The sequence below is a fragment of the Triticum aestivum genome, chromosome 3A (genome assembly GCF_018294505.1).
Source record: "Triticum aestivum cultivar Chinese Spring chromosome 3A, IWGSC CS RefSeq v2.1, whole genome shotgun sequence".
Lineage (NCBI taxonomy): Eukaryota > Viridiplantae > Streptophyta > Magnoliopsida > Poales > Poaceae > Triticum > Triticum aestivum.
This window is the reverse complement of record NC_057800.1, coordinates 309091254-309101694: the sequence shown is the minus strand read 5'-3', so window position 1 is coordinate 309101694 and position 10441 is coordinate 309091254.

Here is a 10441-nt window from a genome sequence, read left to right as displayed (position 1 = left end):
TTTGGAAGGACTGAATGATGAGTTGAGCATGCAGTTGATGGTAGCCACCTTCAACAACTACCAGGAGTTGGTAGATCGTGCTCTTATGATTGAAGGGAAGCGTCAGCAAATTGAGAATCGCAAGAGGAAGTATGGACAAGGGAAGCACACTTCAGGAGCTCAGCAGAAGCCACGTTTTACCCCTAGACCGGGAGGACATTTTCAGCATACCCATGGAGGAGGTAGCTCGCACAATCATAATGGCCCCAAGAATGGTAATGGGAATGGAGGAAGCAACGGCCAGAACCGCACCAACCCATCGACCCCAGCCAAGAAAGACCTGAGCCAAGTCACTTGTTTTAAGTGCCAAAAGACCGGACATTATGCCAACGAATGTCCTGAATCACAAAATGGAAATGGCAATGGAAGCTTCGGGAAGAAGCCGAACCCTTTCAACAGGGGACAGGTGCACCACGTTAACGTGGAGGAGGTTGAAGAGCAGCCGGATGCAGTAATCGGTAAGTTTTTGGTCAAGTCATTTACTGCACTCGTTCTTTTTGATAATGGTGCATCGCATTCATACATATCAAGGGGATTTGTGGATAAGTATAACCTACCCACCAAAGTTCTTAGAACACCTATGCTAGTAAGCTCACCAGGAGCGGAGTATATGGCTAGCCAAGGATGTTTTCAAGTGCCATTAAGTATAGGTAGGCATGTGTTTCCCTTAGATTTGATAATATTGGAATCACAAGGTTTGGATGTAATTCTGGGTATGGATTGGTTGTCGATGTATGGAGGAAACATCAATTGCGCTAGTAAGTCAATCTTGCTTACCACCCTAGAAGGGAGAAGGATCAAGTATGTATCCCGGCATGTGCCAAAGAGGACTCAAGCAAATTGTTTAACAGGAGTTGTGCAGGAGGAAGTACTAGTAGTGAAGGATTTCCCTGATGTATTTCCAGTAGAATTGCCAGGCATGCCACCGGATAGAGATATTGAGTTTCTGATTGAGCTTTTGCCAGGCACAGGGCCAATATCAAAAAGACCATATAGGATGCCTGCAAAGGATTTGGTAGAAATTAAGAAGCAAATTAAGGAGTTACCGGATAAAGGATACATTCGCCCAAGTTCTTCACCTTGGGGATCGCCAGTACTTCTAGTGGAGAAGAAGGATGGATCGTTAAGGATGGTTGTTGATTATCGAGGTTTGAATGAAGTAACCATCAAGAACAAATACCCACTACCGATGATCAATGATCTGTTTGATCGATTGCAAGGAGCTAAGGTATTTTCCAAGATCGATCTGTGATCAAGATACCACCAGTTGAAGATTCGGGAACAGGATATACATAAGACGGCTTTTACCACCAGGTATGGGCTGTACGAGTATATCGTTATGTCATTTGGTCTGACTAACGCACCTGCATATTTTATGAACATGATGAACAAAGTGTTTATGAAGTTCCTGGATAAGTTCGTCGTAGTGTTCATTGATGATATCCTGGTTTACTCGAAGAATGAAGAGGAGCATAAGGAGCATTTGCGTTTGGTTCTTGGAAAGCTCAGAGAACATCAATTATATGCCAAGTTTAGAAAATGTGAGTTTTGGTTGAAAGAAGTTGGATTTCTCGGACACGTTATATCCAGAGAAGGTATAGCAGTAGTTCCCACTAAAGTTGATACCGTGACCAAGTGGGAAGCACCAACCATGGTTGGAGAGATCCGGAGTTTTCTTTGAATCGCAGGATACTACCAAAGGTTTATTGAGAATTTCTCAAAGATTGCAAAGCCTATGACGGAGTTGTTGAAGAAGGATACCAAGTTCATATGGACTGAGTAATGTGAGGCTAGTTTTCAGGAGTTGAAGAAACATTTGGTTACCTCACCAGTGTTGATTTTACCGGACCAGACCAAGGATTATGAGGTGTATTGTGATGCTTCACGATGAGGACTTGGAGCAGTGCTTATGCAGGAAGGAAGAGTTGTTTCATATGCCTCACGACAGCTTAAGCCTCATGAGTTGAATTATGCTACGCATGATTTGGAGTTAGCAGCCGTAGTGCATGCACTGAAGACTTGGAGACATTTTCTGATTGGAAACCATTGCGAGGTGTACACGGATCATAAGAGTTTGAAGTATATTTTCACACAGAAGGAGTTGAATCTCAGACAAAGGAGATGGTTGGAGCTCATCAAGGATTATGATATGAAATTGCATTATCACCCCGGAAAGGCTAACATAGTAGCTGACGCATTGAGCCGTAAGAGCCACGTCAACACCTTAATGACGGGAGATTTTCCAAGGGAGTTAGCTGAAAATCTTCGAGAGCTTTGTTTGGAAATAGTCCCGAGAGGCTCTGTAGCAGCATTGGAGATTCAATCTACTTTCATGGATAAGACCAGAGAAGCTCAAAGGACTGACAAGGAGATTGCTTCTATTAAGGAGAAAATGAGCAAAGGAAAAGCTAAGGGATTTCGTGAGGATGAGCACGATACCTTATGGTTTGAAGATCGTGTTTATGTGCCAAATGATTCGGAGATCTAGAAGTTAATTTTACAAGAGGCCCATGATTCACCATATTCGATTCACCCAGGAAATACCAAGATGTATTTGGATTTGAAGGATATTTTCTGGTGGACCGGAATGAAGAAGGATATTGCGGAGTATGTAGCAGTTTGTGATGTATGTCAGAGAGTGAAGGTAGAGCATCAGAAGCCAGCTGGATTGCTACAACCATTGCCGATACCCGAATGGAAGAGGGATAAGCTAGGCATGGATTTTATTACAGGATTGCCCAGAACACGTTCAGGCTATGACTCGATATGGGTTGTAGTCGATCGTTTGACAAAGGTAGCTCATTTCATTCCAGTGAAGACTACCTATACCAGTGCAAGGTTGGCAAAGATATACATGACCAGGATCGTATGTCTGCATGGAGTTCCAATGAGCATTGTATCAGATAGAGGGACCCAGTTTACCTCAAAGTTCTGGAATCAGTTACATGAGACTCTGGGAACCAGACTGGAGTTTAGCACAGCTTTTCACCCACAGACAGATGGACAGACTGAGAGAGTCAATCAGATTTTGGAGGATATGCTAAGAGCTTGTGCGCTAGACTACGGATCTAGCTGGGACAAGAATTTGCCGTATGCAGAGTTCTCTTACAACAACAGCTATCAATCCAGTTTGAAGATGGCCCCTTTCGAAGCCTTGTATGGAAGGAGGTGCAGGATCCCATTGTCCTGGGATGAAGTTGGAGACCGCAGTTGTTTGGACCGGATCTAATAAAGGAATCTGAACAGAAAGTGAAATTAATTCGTGACAGGCCGAAGGTAGCTCAATCTAGGCAGAAGAGTTATGCAGATTCTAAACGCAAGGAGACAGTTTACGAAGTCGGAGACCGAGTTTATCTCCGAGTATCACCACTTCGAGGAGTTAAGCGCTTTGGAGTTAAGGGAAAATTAGCACCACATTTTGTAGGCCATACAAAGTTTTGGAGCATATGGGAGAAGTAGCCTACAAGTTGGAATTGCCTGAAGGATTGTCGGGAGTTCACGATGTGTTCCATGTATCCCAGTTGAAGAAGTGCCACGCAGAGATGTCTGACATACCGCTGAGAGTTACGGTACCACTGGAAGCGATTTAGTTGGACAGTGACTTGACCTATGAGGAGAAACCAATCAAGATTTTAGAGTATGCCAGTCGAGTCACCCGCAGCAAGGTTATCAAGTTTTGCAAGGTCTAGTGGAGCCACCACACGGAGGATGAAGCCACCTGGGAACGAGAGGAAGAATTGCTGAAGGACCACCCTCACCTATTTTCTAGCCAACCCGAATCTTGAGGGCGAGATTCATCTTAAGGGGGTAGGTTTGTGACATCCCAAATTTTGAATTTGGAATGTTATACACTAGATCATCATTGCATATCATATTTATTGCGTTTTGGTTGATCCTAGAAATTTTACGCAACTCAAGGACCCTCGGAGAGAGTTGGGGATTTCGTTATTTTCATATTTGAGTTGTCTCAAATTTTGAAAATAGGATCTTTTGATTTTATTTATTCTATCTTCAATTATTTCTATTCCAAAAAAATATGAGAGAGAGCACAAAATGACTTTCCCAAAATAAAGAAATATTAAGGATTTAATAAAAAAATCAATTAAGATTTTATTTTGGTTTTATTTGCTATTTTATTTGAATTTAGGAAAAATGCGCGTTTTTCAAAATTGCATTTAGGCCCCAAATAAATGTTCATCCTGTGCGGCTTGATTTTAGAAGTCGGGGAAAATTTATTTCAGGATTTTTGGAGTCCGTTTAGTATTCCTTTTGTTTTTTTCTAAGCGTAACTATTTAAAAAAAAGCGCAACCGACCTATGGGCCGTGTCCGACCCGGACACTAGGCCCGTCCGGCTTTATAAGCCGGGGAGGCCCAGCCGGACCCCCCCAAACCCTAGCCGCCCTAGCCCCGCGCCGCCGCCGCCTTTGCCGCCGCGCTGCGCCGCCCCGCGCCGCCGTTCGCCGGACCGCCGGAGGTAGTTTTTTTCTTTTCGCCCCGGTCTTTCTCGAAAAACCGTTCGGTTTTCCGACGGTTTTGTTCGTTTTTTTTAGTTTTGGTTTTTTTAAAATAGATCGGTTTTTCTGGTTTATTTAAATAGCGAGCGTTCGTCCGTTCGTTCGTTTTAACGAACGTTCGTCGTTTTTCTTTTTCTCGGATTAAATCCGCGATTTTTCTGATCGCGATTTCTGATATGATTTTCTTCTTAGTCTAACTTTTCGCTCGTTTATCGGAATCAGGCGATTCAAGCGCCTGGAGTTTCGTCTCGAAACCCTTTTTCCGTTTAATCAACTTAAACAAGTTTTAGCCACTGTAAAAATTGCCCTAGATCCATAATAGTAAACGAAGCATGTTTCTTTTGTCGTTTGTCTTTCGTTGCTTCATTCGTTTGTGATAGATCTCTTATTTGAGTTTTACCCGTGCATTAGTGAGTACTTATTGTATGCTTGTTTGTTTGCAATAGAGTACCCGGAGTGCGCCGCTTGTTACTTCGAATCGCTAGGTTTCCTGGATTATCAGCAAGGCAAGTAGCACTTTGATCATGCTTTCCCACTACCTAGTTTTGTTGCATTAGATCAATCCTTACACATTGCATCATTAGGATCAAATTAAATTGTGGGTTTGGGAAATAGTTGAGGTAGTACCTATTACCTGTTTATTATCAAACCTTTGGGAGTTACTTCTACGTTTGCTCATTATGCCATGCTATGCTAGTAGACGTGGATTGGGTGAGAGTATCCATGACAGATGTGAGATTGTTAATTAATGGTTTATTTAAGGTGGCAACTTAAACACACATATGGGTGGATTGAGGTACCTGGGTATTCCAGGATTGCCTGTTTTCTTTTGGACCGCCACCCAGGCTCAAAGGGATCATGAGATTATTCATGCTAGAAACTTCCGTGTGCAGCCACAAGCTATTATGGGCTCTAGCATAGTTGATTAATTTGTGCGAACTGTTACAGTGGTAGACTAGCAAATGTAGGGGAAAGTAGGTGTAACGATCTACCCATCGTAAGGTGCTAGCGCTTCTGAAAGATTATGTCTCGGTCATCCGCCTTCTCAAACACCATGTAGCGCGAGAAACCAAACGGAGGCGATCAAGTCTTGTGGGGAAAAGTGCGCAAACCTCTGCAGAGTGTATAAACTAATCATGGTTAGCCGTGTCCTCGGTTATGGACATCTTGAGTATCTAGTACCTGGATTATCATGTGAATCTCAACATGTTACTCTAAAATTTAATTTTGTTGGGTTTGTTTAATGATGATGCTTAATTGGGATTGAGAATGTTGTCAACCATTCTCAATGTTTAACAACCACCATGATAGTTAAATAAATTTATTCCTTTGCAGTAGGGAAAAATTGGCTTTACGCAAAACTGTAACCATAGAGCTTTCCACCAGCTAAATGTGCATATAGAATAGCTGTTTCATTTCATTACTCTCTATGTGTTACATTGCGAGCATATTCCATGTGCTGACCCGTTTCGGGCTGCAACATTAATGTTGCAGACTTTTCAGATGACGGTTAAGGTGTTTTTAGGTCGTGGTTCTATACTCAGTGATGCCTTTGGAGTTGATGGACTCACTTATCTTCCAAGCCTTCCGCTGTTATCGTTATTAGATGGCCTTAAGCCATATTATTGTAATAAGTTCTCTTTTGAGACACTCGATGTAATAAGTGTGTGATTGCTACTCTGTTATAAATCCTTCAAGTACTGTGTGGTGTCAGCATTACTGATCCAGGGATGACACCGGAGCACAAAGATTGGACCGTTTGAGGTCTGGTCGCTACAAGAACTAGTGCACTGTAAAAGTAACAGATAGCAGGTGGATGAAAAATAAATGACAGGAGACATATGATAGCTCTACAACATTGCCTGGCAAACAAAATTAGATTGTACTCTGTATGATTTTTTAATATATGAGCACAGGAAATGCAGGTACTCCTCCAGCACACCACCACATGTGGTCATATCTAAGATAACAGTCGACTGAAAATAAATAGGTCAGTCGATTTTTAATGAACCATCCGATCTATAAGGAATGAGCAGATGGCCTTCGTCTACCTCCCGCCAGTCACTGTTGACGATCTTTCTCGAACTGCCAGCGACCACCGGCCCAGACCCCTGCCTCCGCTGCCCCGCCCTCCCATCGACCTCACACCATCGTCGTGCTTGGCAGCGCCCCCAGGCCATCCCTTTAATCCCGGCCGACCTCCAGATCGGGCGCCAGTAGCTATAGGCCGCACACGCCCCTAAGATAAACACCAAGGGGCTGCTTCCCTGGCGTAATAGGCGTACTAGCGCCTGTTACGCCGGGGGATGCTTCCGTTAATTGGGAATGAAGTGGCCAGAAATTGAAATTCAGGGGGGCGACGGACCTCTAGCTAAGGTGAAATAGTATATGAGGAGAAACCTTGTGCATCACGAGTTACTAGGAACATCTAGTATCAAGAAGAAGCGGTCAACTAGTGTCTTCTGTGGGATGAATACCGTGCAAGCAGAGACGTAAGATTTGCACGAATAAGGGAAGATGAGTACCTTTTTCGGTTGCCAGTGTGGTCACCTCCACAAGTCGCGCCGATTTTTCTTCTTTTTACAGGGGAAACCGATGTTCTGGAGGGTGCAGGCTTGGATGAACCCATGGCCAAATTGTTGACTGTGTTGCCGTGGCCGTATGTTGGCGGAGGGGAAGCATATCCGAGGCGGCGAAGGACGGCGTATCAGGAACAGCTCCGGTGCAGTGGAGGGTGGTGAAGTTGGAGTGGCAGCGGTGAGGCGCAGGACGGCGTGGTTGAACTGGCTCGGGTACGGACGGCTCGGCCTCGGCTTCAACTACTAGTCGTGGAGGGCGTTGCGATTGAGGTTGAGGTGGACGACGACGTCGGGGTATCGGCTCCGGCGCGATGGAGGAGGGCGGAGGTTGATGGGTGGGATGGGGTGGCGGACGGAGGACGCCGGTGTTTCGCGGCTGGTGGAGAGGTAGTTTTGGCGCCCATGGAGTACGAGTGGGGAATCAGACGGGTGGGGCGGAACCATGTTTTGGTCTGGGACGCGCTTGTTTTTGTCTTTTTTGAACAGAAGATGGGACGCGCTTGTTTGAAATTTGGGGAAAGTACAAACTTTGCCCCCCTCTTAAATTTCAGACCTACTGCGGGTTGGGGGTAGGATGGTAATCCCAGGTGTCCCAAATAGTGGGCGGGAGCGATTTCGGTCGCGCGCATGTGTGCTTAGGCGACCATTGTGTATGAACGTTTTTCGAATGTGGTTGTGTGGCGTCTAGATGAAGCTACAAACCTACCCCGGTTTAGACCTTTGGACGTCGGGCCGGTAGGTTTCACGGGTCGGAGTTATTAGAAAAGTAATTTCCTTGTACTACCAAACATTGGTCTCACGCGGTTTCGGGCGAGTAGAGGATCTTTTGGCGCTTCGTTCGAAATTTTGAAACACAAGCATTCACGTTTAGATTACTCTTGAACTATGAGGATTGACCTAAATATACAATGTTATATTTGACCTTGTATGTTTGAAAACCTCATTAAATTATCCGCTTCTTTTTGAAATTTTGACACTTGAAAATCCTATAACTACGATTATTTTGGAATGGAGGAGCTAAATTTGAATCTATTTTGTACACGACTACATATGCTATTATGTACAAAATCAGAGCAAAGATTGGTGCCCCCATAATTTAGGTATGGTTTACAAATGCCATGATTTCAAATTCAAATAATTGAATGGACTTCATGTTGAATTCAATTTTCTAAACCACCTTAAGTTGAATTCAAATGTATGCTAGTTCATAGGTAGTAGCTATTTATAATGTCCATTGCGTAACTTTCGTATGTATAATGTGCTTTACACACACAACATGAACTATATTCACGTTTATATTCGATTGCTAAAGCGATGCATTGTCTGGAGTTCAAAATACTAACTATGTGGATCAATTGTGTCGAATAATAACATAGACATGCTCAAATTCAATAGAATCTAGATGTCTGATGGATCAATGACCGCTCCTTACGCGAATTGCAAATATCATGATCCCATCCTAATATTTGGATACAATTTATATCTTTAATCAATGTGTAGAGCAGTCTTTTACGTGTAGTTTCACTCTCCATCGGTGGTCTCTCACACATGCTCACACTCTCTCTCTCGAGGTGTCTTTCTCGCACACATGCTCTAGATATAACCCACCCTCCCTCTCGTAACCATTTACAACTGTTTTCACTAACCTTTATCACAAGCACTCTTCCTCTCGCAAACATACACACGCACAATCCTCATCGACCCTTTCTATATACATGGACCTGCCTACGTGTCTCATGTACGCACATTATGTTTACGCCTGTCTCTCATGCATTGTCTCACCCTCTCTTCCTAATCGACGAGTATGATTCTAGCAGAGCATTCTGTTGGATGCCCCTTAAAGTTAGGTTGGATGAATAGTAATATCAGAGATAAAGGGGTTAACTTAGTCCGAGAACCTAGGGTTACAAATCCTAGCCAGCTTTGTCAGTGGACATAGAGTCCTTCACAATTCTGCTATCTTCAGTGGACATAGGGTAACAAATCCATGGGTCTTCCTAAATGCCTCACGGGCCGAACAATGTGGCGCAGGACGGAACAGAACGAATGGCCTCACCTCGACCCACCGGACCTCACGCGGTGACACACCCTCTGGCCCCACGTCTTATTATCTTCTCACACCCACACATACCAACACAAACACCACACACACAGAAAATTTCTCCTGGTGCCTCTATTCCCTCCCCCTTGCATATACACACTCAAGGGAATGGAATCTCTTGTCGTGACGTCATATTCGTCTCTCTCTCTAGACAACTCTCATTTCTCGTGCTATCTCTCCCACGCCCCCCCGTCGGCCCCTCTATCTATGCCTCTCTCGAATACATAATACACACACATACCTCTCTAGGCCCCGCCAAATGCATCAACTACACATTCACACATGTTACATCACGTACCCCATTGATCTAAAAAGCCCTCTCTTCACATTTATTTCACATACAACATTCCTTTTGAATAAAGTGTGGCCAAAAAATTATTTTAGAGTTTCTACATATATACAACATTACAAAGTTATATGGAGGAGTAAGAACGCTAATTTGCATTGCGTGGTGCCCACAATGATATTTATTCTGCACTGTGAATTTCTATATTTTTATACTATATACAAAGTTAGTCATAATAAAGAGAAACGAAGATCATCTCTCTCTCCATCGCGTACGCCCCTGTATGCCCCTTTCACGTATGCACATAAAACTATCTCCAAGTCCTCTAAAAGTAAGCCCCTAGAAAATTCACGCATGTTTCATCTTTCTCTCGCGATATATGCAATGAAGATCATTGTATTTGAAGCGAAAGCACGATACGTACATTGGACTTCAGAATCCACTCATTACGGTCACCATTTACGTTTAGTGGTTATTATGGAGTCATGGGCTCACCGTACAACTCTGTATTTGCTCATGACATGACTAGTTGACCAGTTAAACGCTCCACGTGTCACCTCTAGTGTCGCATCACATTATCTCACTACCATCGTGCCCACCTGTCGACTTGTATCTACTCTACATCTACACTCTTATAAAATACATAAAATACACTCTTATAAAAAACAGAGTTGGTGATGATGGTGTGCCTGCCATCCTACAATATAGGCCGTCCGATTTATATCTGACGGATAGGAAAGAAACTTTGGTAATTTTGCAAAAAGGTACCCACACACCTCTCCACATTTGCAAATAAGGCCTTCCCTCGTTCATCATTTTCTCTCACAAGATAAACAAGTCATACAAATGGATCTTGATGTTACATGCAACGCACGGGCATCTTGCTAGTAAGAATGAAAACAAATGACAAAAAAATATTTG